Below are 17,288 nucleotides of genomic sequence, written 5' to 3'. Positions count from 1 at the left end.
TCAAGGGGTTAAAGGTTTGTTGGTGAGCCAAAGGGAAAACCAACGGATTAAGGTTTGTTGGTGAGCCAAAGGGAAAACCAACGGGATTAAGGTTTGTTGGTGAGCCAAAAGGAAAACCAACGAGGTTTAAGTTTGTTGGTGAGCCGAGGGTAAAACCAACGTGTAAGGGTTTGATTGTGAGCCCGGGAAAACAATCGGGGTTGGTTCTAGTCGGTGAGCCTGGGAAAACCGACCGAGTTCGTTGTGCGCTCGTAAAACAACAAGTTGGGTTGTGAGCTTGTAAAACAACCGGCTGTAATCGGTAGGATTATAGTGAAATTCCCAAGAGGTCTTGGGGAGTGGATGTAGGTGCTGGGGTGCACCGAACCACTATATGTCCTTTGTGTTTGTAATGCCTCTAGTTATTGTCTAACTAACACACTTACTTACTTAGATAAATTGCTTGCTTAATTCTTATCCGCACATCTTTTAGTTGCAAGCATATTTAATCAAGTCGAAGTCTATACATCAAACTCTTGCTAAGTTTAACTTTCACTGTGCATCTATACAACTTAGCATAGTTAATCAAAAAGTTTTAGAAGTAGCATAAAAGTTTTAAAAGACCCAATTCACCCCCCCTCTTGGGTTGTATCTACTGGGCAACAAGTGGTATCAGAGCAGGTGCTCAAATATTATTTGTAGTCTTAACCGACTAGAGCCAAAGATCATGACAACTCAAATAGATAGTTTTCTAGGAGAAGGACAATCAATTGATACACCACCACTATTTAATGGCATAAACTATACACATTGGAAAATACGCATGCGCATCTTTATTCAATCACAAAACTATTATTTATGGAAAATCATAATAAATGATCTTCACACACTCTCTCAAACTTTTAATGAAAAGGATTTAGCACAATTGAATGCTGATGCCATGAACCTTTTATATTGTGCATTAGATAGGAATGAGTTTAATTGCATATCTTCTTGCATGACTGCTAAAGAAATATGGAATATGCTTGAAGACAAATATGAATGCACTAACAAATCTGAAACATCATGTGTAGAAGGAGAGCAGTATCATATTGAAAATCCATGCTTGGTGGCACAAGAGGTACATGCTGAAACTGAAAGCAATTTTACATTTGATGAACTCCATGATGCCTTTTCTGATTTGTATTTAGAATATAAGAAACTTATTTGTAAGAACAAAAACTTGAAGATTGAAAATCAAATTCTAATAGATGAAAAACTGAAACTAACCAGTAAAACTGAAATCTTAATTAAAGAAAATCAAGAACTAAATCAAAGAGATCAACTTCTCACTGAAAGTCATGATAAACTTAAGAAAAACAATGAGTTACTTTCAGAAGATAACAAAAGATTAACTAAAGAAGTTGACAGATTAAAACCTGTTGTTGAAAGATTTACCCTCAGCTCTGAAAAATTGAACCTAATGATAAATAATCAAGGAGCTGAATTTGATAAAGTTACATTAGGATATCAACCTTGGTACACCCAAAAATCTTTTAAGAATATGTTTGTTAAAACAGTTTTTAATTACTCTAAAACAGATTCTTATAAACAAAAGCTAAGTAAAATCTCTTCTGTTGTTCCTAAATCTATACATTACAAATTTGATGAACCAAAAAGGGAGAAACAAAAAATTAAAAGTTTTCCTACTACTCATGTTCGATCTAAGTTTGTTAAATTCAACAAGAGGATACAGAAATACATCCCTTGTAATCCTAAAATCTGTAAATTCATGGACAAAATAGCTATTAAGAGAATATGGGTTCCAAAAGGAACAATTATAGCTAACCTACAAGGACCCAAAAGAGCTTGGGTTCCTAAGTTGAAAATATGATTATTCTTTCAGCAAGCATGTCTAGCTATCCAAGGTTCTAATGAAAGATGTTATCTAAATAATGGGTGCTCTAGACATGTGTTAAAGAATTGAATTTAAAATGTAATTAAAAAGAATGATTTAAATGAAAGAAAGGATGAAATAAGTAATTCTTACATCTTCTCGTATTGAAATTACTTTATTAGTTGATTAAAACATAACTTGAAAGTATTAATCATTTTTGTGATATAAGTGATATTTGTCTTTTTGGGTATGAAAAGAAAATATATTCAAATCACTTCATTTTTTTTTGTATGCTCCACTCACTATTGGATAAGTTGCTAAATGATTAATTAATTCATTAAAAATAACTCTATGAACCCTCTATATGCTTGATTAAGAATTTTTATCCATGGCATTATTTTTATTGATCATCAATATGATAATGTGTACTTGGTATGCTTTTGAATATATGCACTATGAATACCAAGATTAAAGAAACCATCCTTGGCATATAAAATCAACTCATGCTAGTATGTACTTAATCTCAAAAGACCTTGCCATAGGCTTACTTAGATTATCTACTTAAAGGTCAAAGTTTTGCTATGCATGCTAACTAAGGAAACAAACAAAAATCATTTCTAAATCTAAAGATGTTGTTTCCATCTCCAAATTTTTCAAAAGCTTACATTGGATTTATTCTTGAAAAATAAAACTGAAGTATTTTTCTGTATTTACTAAATCTTGTAAAAGTGGTTCAAATGATAAAGGTTTCCAAACTGTGAAGATAAAGAGTATCATGGCACAGTGTTGAAAACCAAAATCCTGATAAAGGTTATACAGAAAATAATATTAAATCCAATGATTTCAGCACCAAGGACACCATAAGCAAAATAGGATTAATAGAATTCTTGAAGAAATGAAAAAGACAATTATGTATGATAGTCATCTACTTAAATAATTTTTAAAAGACTATCATCACTGCTTGTCATACATATGATTTCTATTTTTGATGAAAATTTTGATCTTCTGAAAAATGGAAAATGAACCATTGCATATCTTTCATATTTTTCAGTCGTACATGTTATTATGAAAATAATGCCAAATCTGATAGAGATATGTCTATCCTTGGATATCATTCATCAAGCAATGCATATAGAATATTCAATGAAAAGATTTTAGTTGCAGAAATATCAATTCATTTTATTCTTTATGAGACTAATGATTTATTATCAAAATACTAAAATCAAATTATATGGTTAATCTTTTACATATGCACTTAATGAAGAAAAATTGATGACTACTAAAAGACTAAATCAAGAAAAGAGGAAATAGATCTTGATAAAGATTCTTACATGATTAGAAGTAAAGATCATCATTATCATGTGCTTGCTTCATGAGCTTTATATTCTGTCAAATAAATGTGTAGAATTCACTCCTATGTGGTTACTTCATTAAAAAGGAGATCTATGAAAAATAACCACCATATTTAAAAATACACATTACATATATGATAAAGCAATATGTGATTTAGAACAAGCATCAAAAGCATGATATATAAAAGCTTAAGCAACCTTTTTGATAGAAAGTAATAGTGATAAATCTATGCATCAAAAAGATGAATTTGTGATATCTTATTTGCTCAAAGTATGCATTGATGACATCATTTTTGGTTCTACTAATGAAGAGTTATATTGCAAAGTGAGTTTGAAATATGATGAATGAATTAACATCTTCTCTCAAACTCCAAATTAAGACAAACAGGAAAGGGGATCTTCATTGACCAACGTTAGTCCACAAGAAAACTCTTATAGAAGATTGGCATGAAGAAGGTATATCTATGACCCCATCTTGTAGAATTTGAAAAGGATGAGCAAAGTAGATCTATTGTGTTAAAGCTGTATTGAAGCATGATAGAATAATTATTTTATCATACAGCTAGTAGACCAGATTGTATGCTCATTATGTGACCTTGTGCAAGACTTCAATCTAACTTTAATTAATCATATTTTATTGATAACAAATAAATCATAATCTGAGTTTTGATAGAAACAAATGTTTAAGATAAATTGATTAAAACATAGTTAACATATCTTATTGATAATTATCTTAAGCAAATAGAATCTAAACTAAATTGACTTGAACTATCTTGGTTAATGAATCTATCTCTTTAGTTCAAATGATATGTGCTTGCTTATATTTAGGCAATCTCTTGAGTAAAGTGACTCAACATGCAACTATTGTCATATCTTATATTGAGTCATCTAGTTAAAAAATATATATGTTGGATGAATGCTTTGTATCTTAAAGAAACTAATAACCTTCCTTCAAGAAAGAAAAATGAGAAATTTCAACTTGAAGGATATCTTCATGTAAGATACACTAAACATTCACATGCAAACAAGAGAGAGGATCTTCTTCAGCCAAAGGTTCACGCATAAGAAATCTAGTTTGGCTTGAAGAACATATAATGAATAGGTAATTTAGATACCTTTCTCACAAATTAGTTGAGCAAAGTCAGTAACTTAAATCTTATTATGGCATGATTAAATTCCTTAATTATTAATTTTTGATATCATGTCTATATGTGTATTGACTGACTTATACTTTTAGAAATTATTTCATGGTTTGCCCAAACTAAAATATATCTTTGCCTATGTCATAACCATGAAATACACAAGTATATGCTTAAAATGTTGATGTAAAATAACTTGTGAGAAGTTATGAATCCTTGAGCATAATGAAAATGTTGTTTGCATGATATACATATATATGATACGTAAGATTAATTCTCTATTCTGTTCTCTCATGAAAATTACTTGAGAATAACAAAAAGAGAGAGAGATAAAGAAAAGAAAATGGATATTATTCAAGAGAAGTAAAATCCAAGTAGAGGCAAACACTTCAACCTTAAGGAAAAGCAAAACAAACTTGATATATTCGACACATTTGTGAGACTTGTGTGAGCATTCTTTTGGAAGAGATAAAATCCATAATTAATTACACTTAAACAGGGAGATTTTGAAGTAAACATTTTAACCTTTCTATATTGCTCATCATAGGGATGGTGCCAATGGGGAGGCTAGTGGTAGTACCCGGCACTATTTGACCCAACTATTCGGTGTAGGGCATATTAGGGACGGCACAAGAGGGAGGCTAGTGGTAGTACCTCGTGCCCCTTCCCAACTCCACCGGATAGGGAGCAAATAGAGTATAGAGCATAAGAAAGTTATAAATGAAAAACAAAGTAAATGAAAGTAGAATTAAGTCAAATTTTTAATCACTTGAAAACACACTTTAAGGATGAAATCATTGCAAGATTATATTTAAATAGAGGGAGTTTATTTGAACAGAATTAATTTTGATGCCTTGGTTGATTGCTCCGATACGCATCCGAAACATATCTTTTCTTATCGTTAAAGTATACTAATTTTGATTCAAATGATGTGTCTTACGATGATCTTGATTGCAAGTAAATATTTTTAAAATATATGACTTTATCTTAATATTTAAAAATTTTATTGAGCTTCATGTATGTGATTAGGAAATTGAGTTCTATAAATACACATACCTCAATGATCATCTATATGTTTTTCTCTCCTACATTCTTAGAAACTATCATCAGAATATATATATATAGAGTGAATACTATAAATTTTGAATAATTCTAGATCACTCTACATTCTCGATAACATAGAATTTCAGTTTTATTCACGTTTATTATTAAATTCTGAAATTCAACCAAAGAAAAGAATGATTAAAGAAGTATGCATCTTTTGAGGGGGAGCTTTAGATATCTTATCCTAAAGTTACTTCAATTTGAAGCATACCTTGATTTTTATGGATTGATTTTGATGAACCTCCTTATATTGTCAGACTTGCTTTAATTATATAATAAGTTTATACCTTGAGATGAGTTCTATAAAGGTTGTCTTATCTCAAACCTTAAGTCTTATGAAAATAAGCTGAAACTTATAGAAAATATATTTTTGAGATTGACAATTTTATTGAACATTATCTTCAAATTCTAAACTCTTAAATGGAATGATCAACTAAGGGGGAGAAAGAAAATTTCAGAAGGAAAGATCATCTGAAGCTAAATCGCATAAATCCATAACTAAAGGAGAGGGAAAGAATACTAAATGAAAAGTGATCCTAATGCTCTCCAATATTTATCATCTGAAATTTAAATCTGAAAATTTTTACGATACACCTTGAAGCTTGTTATTTGGTTAGTATATCTTATGCATCAATCATGAACCAAATTGCAATTCAAATAGTTGATCTTAAGAGCCTCTAATTTAATGAAAAAGGGGGAGAATAACGTGTTGAATTTTCTTGAGTATCTCTTAGAAAATCTATTTTGAAATTCACTAATGAGTCCAAATTGGCTTGCTCTTTAGAACTTAAATTGTGTGCCAATTCATATTTTTTATGTATCAAATTGTGCTTATTTTCTAAAAGAACAAAAGAAAGTCTTTAAAAGAGCTCTGAGATGAATCATAAATTGCATGAATTCATATTTTGGTATTTGTGCCCCAATGCTCTTATTATCATAAAAGAACCTTGAAGTCATTAAGAATTAATGATCCAACATGATGATATGTCTTTCAAATATATAAGTTTTGATCTTTTACTCTGAAAATCAATTAAATTGCTCTCATGTTGATAAAATACTTAATAGATTGGGCAAAAGGTCTTAAATGAACAAGCTTTCATACTTATTAAAGAGAGGTTAGATTTTCACTCATGTGGTACTTCTTGTATTAACCTAAGGAAGATTCCACCTATACTTGATTAGAAAACTATCTGTGGTATCAAATTAGAAAACTTCTTGAAATCACATTCGATGTGTTCTGCTCTGAAATTATCTTAATTGGCTCTGATCTATGCTCATTAATCTGATTCTAATATTATTGCCTTGAGTTTTATGATTCATATCCTTGCAATAATTTGACATGCAAATCAGAGTACAATAAGGAAAAGAAATATTTGAGTATTCTTATCTTTGTGCTTAATGTTTCACTATCTTTTTGATGTTGTCAAAAAGGGGGAGAAATATCTAAGTATATGCTCATAATGCTTTGTGTTTTGTATTGAATACAAATCAGCTTAAATTGAAATATGTTGATTGTGTTAAGCTGATTAAATCTAAAGCATTATCATGAAGTATGTTTTTAAATATATATGTTTTCTACTTCATGCAACTTAGCTATGTATTACTCCTAGAAAACAATATCTTTTATATTGCATATACTCCAAGTTTTGTCATCATCAAAAAGGGGGAGACTGATGACCCAAAGATTGATTCAAAGATTGATTTTGATGATCACAAAACCTTGAAGTATAGATACTAATGTTTATGTTGCAAGGAGAAAGATATTTATTTTGCAAGGAACATAGCAAGTTGGAAGAACACAAGAAGGCCTCCAAAGCTCTCAAGAAAAGTTGGAAGAAAGCTACAATTTATTGGCCCAAGTTTAAAGTTCAAAAGGTTCAAATTGGAGGAGTAAAATCAAAGGAAAAATTCGAAAGAATAGTCTTCGAGTCGACTCCTGAGGAATTCGAGTCGACTCCAATGTTTACCGAGTCGACTCCGGGGAAGTATGAGTCGACTCCTAGGAGTCACAGGCAGAAAAGTCAGAGAGCAGTTTTCGGGTCTGAAATTCGAGTCGACTCCAGTGGAACGCGAGTCGACTCCGATGGTTGGCAGGTCGACTCCAAAGAAAGCAAGAGTCGACTCTCAGCGGTACATAAAGAAAAAGTCAGAGAGCATTTCATGGACTCTGAGATTCGAGTCGACTCCCGCAATACACGAGTCGACTCCGAGACTGCGCGACCATCAACAGACAGAAGATCAAGTTACTGCCTCTGAGATTCGAGTCGACTCCCAGACAGCTCGAGTCGACTCCACGATAGCTTCACGTCAAAAGGGAGAAGACCAACTTTCAGAAACTGAGAGCCGAGTCGACTCCGAGGAAGTTCGAGTCGACTCCAAGACTGGATGAGCCAAAAGACAGAGAATCGGGAGTTCGGGCTCTGAGATTCGAGTCGACTCCCAGGACAGTCGAGTCGACTCGAGTGGATCAAATTCAAAATTGGATCCACGGACTTCAGTGGATGAGCCGACTCCGAAATTGCCAAGTCAGCTCCAGAAGTTGGCGAGTCGATTCCAGGTTAAGACGAGTCGACTCCCAGTCAAGGCATGCACTTTAATTCAAATTTGGAACAGTGGCCGAGTCGTCTCCAGTAAAGCACGAGCCGACTCCTGCAACAGGCGAGTCGACTCCTGATCGCGCGAGTCGACTCCAATCCCAACGGTAATATTGTCAGGAAGTACAGACGGTGTCCAACGGCTCTATTTTTGTCTCTAACGGCTATATTCTTGTTTCCACGCCATCTAAAGCTATAAAAACAAGAAGAGAGCTAGGAGAGAACTTATGGAAGTGGGAGAGATCATCTAGGAAAGAGATCTCAAAGAGATTACAAAGGAAATCTCCCACAAGCACAAAAGGACCATCCAAAACGAAATAGAGAGAAGAAGAGCATCCAAGTGAATCCGAAAGCTTCCTCTCCATCCGTGTGCTGCCTCGGGGATCCTCTACTTCATGCCAAATCAGAGGAGGATCAAGTAAAGAAGAAGCCGAGCTCCTCCATCTTCAAAACTCGTTTGAGGGCTTCTCTTTACTCTATTTGTTTATATTGTCATATCTGCTTGTTTAAGAAGCTTTGATTTGTTTTTATTCTTTGTTTTAATATCTTGTAACTTGATTCAATCAAGGGATTGAATCAAGGGGTTAAAGGTTTGTTGGTGAGCCAAAGGGAAAACCAACGGATTAAGGTTTGTTGGTGAGCCAAAGGGAAAACCAACGGGATTAAGGTTTGTTGGTGAGCCAAAGGGAAAACCAACAAGGTTTAAGTTTGTTGGTGAGCCGAGGGTAAAACCAACGTGTAAGGGTTTGATTGTGAGCCCGGGAAAACAATCGGGGTTGGTTCTAGTCGGTGAGCCTGGGAAAACCGACCGAGTTCATTGTGCGCTCGTAAAACAACAAGTTGGGTTGTGAGCTTGTAAAACAACCGGCTGTAATCGGTAGGATTATAGTGAAATTCCCAAGAGGTCTTGGGGAGTGGATGTAGGTGCTGGGGTGCACCGAACCACTATATGTTCTTTGTGTTTGTAATGCCTCTAGTTATTGTCTAACTAACACACTTACTTACTTAGATAAATTGCTTGCTTAATTCTTATCCGCACATCCTTTAGTTGCAAGCATATTTAATCAAGTCGAAGTCTATACATCAAACCCTTGCTAAGTTTAACTTTCACTGTGCATCTATACAACTTAGCATAGTTAATCAAAAAGTTTTAGAAGTAGCATAAAAGTTTTAAAAGACCCAATTCACCCCCCCTCTTGGGTTGTATCTACTGGGCAACACAATGCCTTCGGGCTGACTATAATCTTTTGGCACCAACGTTGCCTTATAGGTCTCTACCTTGCCATCCGAACCCATTTTTCTTTTGTAGATCCATTTACAGCCAATAGGTACAATACCTTCAGGTGGATCTACTAAGGTCCATACTTGGTTGGAATGCATGGAGTCTATTTCTGACTTCATTGCATCCATCCATTTTTCGAAGTCGATGTCTAACATCGCTTCGTTGTAAGTCTTGGGATCATTACTATGATCTCTTTCTCCTATGAGGAACTCTTCCTCTATGTCCTCTATAAGCATACCTAAGTATCTTTCAGGAGGATGGGAGATCCTACTGGATCTACGAAGTGGACGAGGTTCTTCATGTATTGGCTCAATGTGAATAGGTTCACTAGGCTCAATTGCTCGTTGCTCTTGAGAGACTTTCTCTTCGAGCTCAATTTTCCTCCCACTGCCTCTATCAAGGATAAACTATTTTTCCAAGAAGATGGCATGTCGGTCCACAAACACTTTATGGTTTTCTGGGATGTAAAAATTATATCCTAATGACTCTTTAGGATATCTAATGAAATGAGCACCAATTGTCCTAGCTTCTAACTTGTCTGCCTATTGTCGTTTGACTTGGACCAGACATCTCCAAATCTTGAGATAACCAAGATTTGATTTCTTACCATGCCATAACTCATACGGTGTGGTAGGAACGGATTTAGAGGAAACTTTATTCAATATGTAGATAGCTGTAAGTAGGACATCTTCCCACAAGAATAAGGGTAAGTCAGTGAAGCTCATCATGGACCTGACCATATCCAATAGGGTCTGATTCCTCTTTTCTGACACTCCGTTGAGTTGAGGTGTTCCAGAAGGTGTCCATTGTGAAACTATGCCATTTTGTTTGAGATAATCGCGAAACTCTCCACTAAGGTATTCTCCTCCTCGATCTAATCGAAGAACCTTAATGAGTTTTTTTATCTGTTTTTCTACTTCAAATCTAAATTCTTTGAACCTTTCAAATGCTTCAGATTTATGTCTCATAAGATAGACATAACCATACCATGAGAAATCATCGATAAAAGTAATAAAGTAGAAAAATTGACCCCTAGCTTGCACATTGAATGGGCCACACACATCAGTGTGTACTAGGGCAAGTATTTCAGTGGACCTCTCCCTGTGTCCTATAAAGGATAATTTGGCCATTTTTTCTTGAAGGCAGGATTCACAAATCGGATATGACTCAGAAGTCAATGAACTCAAAAGCCCATGTTTCTCCAATTTGTTAATTCTGTCTTCTCCTATATGACCAAGTCTGAGGTGCCACAAATACTTTTGATTTATCTCTTCTCTAGATCTTTTAGATCTTATGGTACTCACTGTATGCTCAGATATGTTTACAGATACATCCATATGTAAGTAATAGAGACCGTTAATCATAAAATCACGTCCAAACAGTTTATTTCACAAATAAATGAAAATATAGTCTTTATTGAAATTGAATTCATAATGTTCCTGTGCTAGACAAGATACAGAAATCAGATTTCCGCTAACACTAGGTACAAAATAACAATCTCTAAGTATCAAACTAAATCCTGACGGTAAATGCAAAGGGAATGTGCCCACAGCAACAGCAGCAACTCTTGCTCCATTGCCAACCCGTAGGGTTACCGTACCTTTCGTAAGCCTTCTATTAGTTAGAACCTGCCCATGCCGCAGAAAATTTAAAAAAAATCAGATGGCAGCGGAATAGGCATAAGCAGGATCTTACGTTCATCCCATGAACGTTGTTCCAAAATCATTCGTAGATAGATTAGAATTAAAAACTTTTAACTACATTATGAAGATTAGATCTTCACCTTGTGCGGGTAGATGATCATCGCAAACTGATGATCGTGGTTTTGGAAGAAAGCTCGCTTGAAGCCGCACAGCGTCCGGCCTCTACGGGTATCCACACGAAGCAAAAATCGATCCTAGTTTCTTTATCTCCCCGGGGTGCTAGCTTCCTTGCAGAGACAACTTTAATGGCTGATCTCCTTCCTTTGAATCAACCCTTGATTATGCTTAGGAAGAGGAAGAAGGAGGGATCTTGAAGAAGAAGCAAAGCCTGACTGCATCCCTTTTGTTTTCCTTGCGTTGGAAGAAGAAAACAAGGAGGGAGGAGGGCCGCCAATCACCTTCTCTTTTCTTCCTTGCTTGCGGCTGAAGACCAAGGGGAGGAAGGGGGCCACGGCACAAGGGAGAAGAGGGCTTGAATACCCTAGTGTGCCGCCCCTTACCCCTTTTTAAAGGGAGTGGAGCTCCTAACTTTTAGGAGCTCCTTGACAACCTTCCAAGAGGGGCGTCGGCCCCTCTTGTTGTGCCGCACAAAGCAAAGAAAAAGAGGAGGGGCGTGCGCCCCTCCCTCTTGGCTAACCCTAGTCCTCCTCTAAGGAGGATTAGGTGGTCTTCTTATGGCTAAGTCCTAATCTGATTAGGCTTAGTCCAAGGTTTAACCAAATTGGATCTAATCTAGGTAAGTCCTAATCCAATTAGAACTCAAATCAATTATGACTCAATTAAACTCTTCAATCCTAATCCAATTAGAAGTCTTGTTAATTCATTAAATTAATAATTAATTAAGACTTAAGAAATCCTAATCTAATTAGGACTTATTTAATTTTAGTCCTAATCCAATTAGGACTCTAATTTGAATCCAAAGTCCTAATCCGATTAGAACTCTGAAAATCCTACTCCAAGTAGAAATCCAAATTTAGTTCAAAACTCCTAATCTAATTAGGATTGTAGGAATGCTACTCCAAGTAAAAATCCCAGTCCTACTCCAAATAGGATTCCCAGTCCTAATCCAATTAGGACTCTAGAAATCATACTCGAAGTAGGATTTATATTTAAGTCCAATTAATTAATTCCATTATTCCTTTTTCAACTGATTATCAATCGAATTGATTACTTGCGATTCCTAATCACGATTCAACTATCGGATCGGTCAATGCCTCTAGTGTGTGTGACCCCATAGGTTCAATTCTGACTGGTAGTGAGATATATTATGATCTCTATTACAATATCATTGAAAACTTCTTTCAATGGGTCGGAATGATTCCAACTCTACTCATTAGGGTTTATCGATCATCGAGACAATCCCTATGACTCCCACCATCCACCAGTGACACCTAGCAGCATGTAGTGGCTACCCAGCAGAATAGAATGATGAACCTCTAGGTACAGTTATCGTGTGATACAGTCCTACTATCGTGGATCCCTATAGGACGGAAGTCATGGACAACTCGTCAAACCCCATCGTCTGTCATATGTCAAGATTTATTCGACTTAAGTTCGAGAGTGGAAAACTCTTTCTCCACTATGCATACTGCCCCGGCCGAGGTCTTACAAACTCAGTCTTATAAATCACATAGGAACTCTCCTTATCTACCAAGGTCGATAGATTCCATATAGGTGCATACCCTACTCCTACAGTGAACCTATTGCAGCCAATCTACACTGCATGGACCCGTATGTCTAGAGACCATGTATACGTGCAGTCAAACTACAATAACCTCACTGTGAGTAGCCGAAGCACCGCAGGTCAAAGGACCAGTCATACTACTGCAACATCAAGCAAGTCACTGACGAGTGAATAGACATCCAAGTGACTTTTTGTCTTGGTCACGCTCAGTACCCTTATTCTTAACAAGCACCTGCACTATTACTTCAGTATCGCCACACTGTGGACTCGAGTCTCGTCCATCCATAAGGCAAGCAATGTGTGCACTGATCGGATCGATCACCGTCCTCGTGATGATCCATTGATTAGGAGCATTCAGAAATTAATCACCAATGATGCATGGCTCAAATTCTTAACTCTTAAGAATATGCATCATTATCTTATTAATTCTTGGACGATTCATAGACACATAAACAATATGAATGAAAAAGATGCCTTTTATTTATTCAATAATAAATAGTCAAGTACAAAATTATGTCCTAGAATTAATAATGTGTCAGCCAGATTGGCTTCTAGGGCATACATCTAACAATCTTCCACTTGCACTAATGCCAATCAGTCATATATCTTAGTCCCATCTTCTCAAGGTGGGCTTCAGTCTTTTGCTGACTCAGCTGCTTAGTAAACGGATCCACCACGTTGTCTGCGGAGTCTACTTTCTGCACTTCGACATACTTCTTCTCAACATAGTCGCGTATGAGGTGGAAGCGCCGCTCTATATGCTTGAACTTCTGATGAGACCTTGGCTCCTTAGCTAGAGCTATGGCGCCATTATTATCGCAGTAGAGTGTTATGGCATCTGATGTCATCACGTCCAACTCTGCAATGAATTTCTTGAACCAGAAGCCTTCTTTAGCAGCTTCAGAGGCGGCGATGTATTCAGCTTCCATAGTAGAATCAGCAATGATCGGTTGTTTAGAACTTTTCCAATTCACCGTACCACCGTTGCACAAGAACACATATCCAGATGTAGACTTTCTATCATCGATATCAGTCATGAAGTCTAAATCTGTGTACCCTTCTATCTTTAACTCTGATGTTCCTCCAAAGACCAAGAATAAATCTTTAGTTCTTCTTAAGGGATCAGGTCGTGTACACAGCATGGCATACATGAGGCTTTCTATTGCCGATGCATAAGGGATCTTGCTCATGCGTTGAATCTCTTCAGATATGTTGGGGCACATCTGATAGTCCCTAGACTCTACCACAAGTGCATGGGTCATGACAAGTAGAATAGGGCAAAAAGAGTATCATTTCCACAAGGAGGCGATTCAAGTACCAATTTATAAATTTTCTATATTATTTAGATGGCCCCAAATTGATGTGACTGACTGCAATTTCTTGACCTGAAAAATCAAATATGAAAGGTTCCTAGGGCTTGGATTTCATCAATTGAATTCCTTCAATGAATTTAAATCTGATTGTTAATATTCTGCTAATTACAATGACCGAATCCCTTTTTTTTATGTGATCCTCTTTCAAGGCATAACACCTATACCTATATTAATCCTATGTCTACTTTCGTGATCATAGAAATTAATATAAATTCATTATGATCTGTGAAATTCTTGATTGTAGGTCACAAGGGTGTGCATTTATTTCTAAACTACACCACAAATGGTTGATAAATTCACCAACTGATATTGAACTTCAACTTTCGTTACTTCATTCAACATCTTAAGCATGCAATTCATGGCTAGTAAATTGCAAGAATGAAAATCGAAATCATCAAATTGCAATTAACAAAAGATGTTCAATACAACCATACTCAATTCATATCAAAAATTCAATGACTACGTCCTAGCCCTAGGATAAGAAAACTAGCAAATCATAACTAATAAATTAATCCCATTATTTCTCAAACATAAATTTGCATTCAACATTCTTAATAACAATTCAGCAAATAAAAAAAATAAAAATATATATATATAAGAGAAAGGAAAAGAACTCTGTATTTGCAAAAATCCTTCGTTCCGTTCTTTCTCCCAGAATTCCAGCTTTTTCTTCCTCTCGGAATTTCGAGCTTTTCCTCCCCTTGGAATTTCAGATTCTCTACATTTTTTCTTTTTTTCTGCTTCTCCTCCTCTTCGTATCTGCTCCACCCCATCCTCTTCTCAGAATTTCCTCTTTTTTTTGAATTTTAAAATAGATTTCCTCCCTATCTGCTAGCTGAAATCCCGAAATTCTAGGCTAATTTTTAGACTCAACTCCCATCTGAATTTAGAGCACCAAAACAATATACTTTGGAGTTGGACCCTTCATGAAAGTTTTAGATCTCGTTCTCAGCTTTCCAACGCACCTAGGTTTGCATTATTCTGACTTATATAACTCCATATACAAGCTGAAAACCGAAAGCCACAGTAAAATTCTAGACAAATTCGGACTTCTCTGTTTCGGCTAAGTTTTTGACTTCAAAACGGTAGAAATTGGTTTTGTGATCTTCATAAAAGTTTTAGGTCTACCTCTTATCTTTCCAGCAAGCTAAACAACATATGAAACGGAGGTCTGTAGCTCTAGCTAGAATCCAAACACTGAACAGTGTTCTGGGTTGACTAGACCAGCCCAATTTCAACCGAATTCAATAATTAAACACCTGCAAAATACCAAGAATTTTCAAGAATTAAATAAATGTAAAAGACACCTAAATTCTAGACAAATGAGCTAAGAACATACAAAATGCTCTAAAATAACACAATTAAGACTAAGAAAATGTGTGAAATAAATTTCCACATCAACATCCTCTTGGAGAGATGAATTTCATGCCTTAGGGGTAAGAGACCCCTTTTAGAGTTTTCCATGCTGAACCTTTTCAGCACTTCCTCTATGTACATCTTCTGTGATAGACCAAGCATCCTTTTAGATCTATCTCTATAGACCTTAATTTCCAAAATATAGGATGCTTCCCTAAGGTCTTTCATGGAGAATTCTTTTGACAACCAGACCTTGACCGATGTTTGCATGGGAATATCATTCCCTATTAGGAGGATGTCATCCACGTACAGTACGAGGAACACGACAGCACTCCCACTAACCTTCTTATAGACACACGGTTCCTCTTCATTTTTGATGAAATCAAACGTTTTGATTGCATCATTGAAACGAGTGTTCCAACTTCAAGATGCTTGCTTTAGTCCATAAATGGACCTTTGCAGCTTGCATACCTTGTGATCTCCATCACTGGAAGTGAATCCCAAAGGTTGTTCCATATAGATATCTTCATCAAGATATCCATTTAGGAAAGCAGTTTTCACATCCATCTGCCAAATTTCATAATCATGAAATGCTGCAATGGCAAGCAGTGTACGGATGGATTTTAGCATGGCTACAGGTGAAAAGGTCTCCGATAGTCAATGCCTTCGCACTGACTATACCCTTTCGCCACAAGCCTTGCCTTATCGGTCTCTACCTTTCCATCCGAACCTATTTTTCTTTTGTAGATCCATTTACATCCAATAGGTACAATACCTTCTGGTGGATCTACTAAGATCCAGACTTGGTTGGAATGCATGGAGTCTAACTCTGACTTCATGGCTTCCAGCCATTTCTCGGAATCGATATCAGATATCGCCTCATCATAGGTTTTGGAATCTTGTATTTGTTCCCTATCTTCCATGAGAAACATTTCCTCAGTATCCTCTTCAAGCATACCTAAGTATCTATCAGGAGGATGGGGGACCCTACTTGATCTACGAGGTGGAGGGGGGACAACGTGTACCGGCTCTGTATGAATGGGTTCTATAGGATCCATGACTCGTTGCTTTTCAGAGACTTACTCTTCAAACTCAATTTTCCTCCCACTGCCTCTATCAAGGATAAATTGTTTTTCCAAGAAGATGGCATGTCGGCTCACAAATACATTATGATCCTCCGAGATGTAAAAATTATAGCCTAAGGATTCTTTAGGATATCCGATAAAACGAGCATTTATGGTCCTAGCCTCTAACTTGTCTGCCTGTAGTCGCTTGACATCGGCCGGACATCCCCAAATCTTGAGATGACCAAGACTTGGGTTCTTACCACGCCATATCTCATACGGTGTGGTAGGAATGGATTTAGAGGAAACTCTATTCAATAAATAAATTGCAGTAAGTAAGGCATCTCCCCAAAGAAACATCGGTAGATTAGTGAAACTCATCATGGACCGGACCATATCCAAAAGAGTCTGATTTCTCCTTTCTGACACCACGTTGAGTTAAGGTGTACCAGGAGGTGTCCATTGTGAGACTATGCCATTTTTCTTGAGATAGTTCCGAAATTTTCCACTAAGGTATTCTCCTCCTCGATCTGATCGAAGAGCCTTAAGAGGTTTTCCAGTTTATTTTTCTACTTCATTTTTGAACTCTTTGAACTTTTCAAAAGATTCAGACTTGTGTCTCATAAGATACACATACCCATATCGTGAATAATCATCGGTAAAGGTAATGAAGCATGAATAACGTTTCCTAGCTAGCACATCGAATGGGCCACACACATCTGTGTGTACTAGGGTAAGTATTTCAGTGGTCCTCTCCCCATGTCCTACAAAGGGTAATCTAG

Source organism: Phoenix dactylifera, chromosome 4, assembly GCF_051530095.1.
Source record: "Phoenix dactylifera cultivar Ajwa chromosome 4, Ajwa_hap1_PhDact_Kaust_v1.1, whole genome shotgun sequence".
Taxonomy (NCBI): Eukaryota; Viridiplantae; Streptophyta; class Magnoliopsida; order Arecales; family Arecaceae; genus Phoenix; species Phoenix dactylifera.
This window is presented reverse-complemented; position numbering follows the sequence as displayed.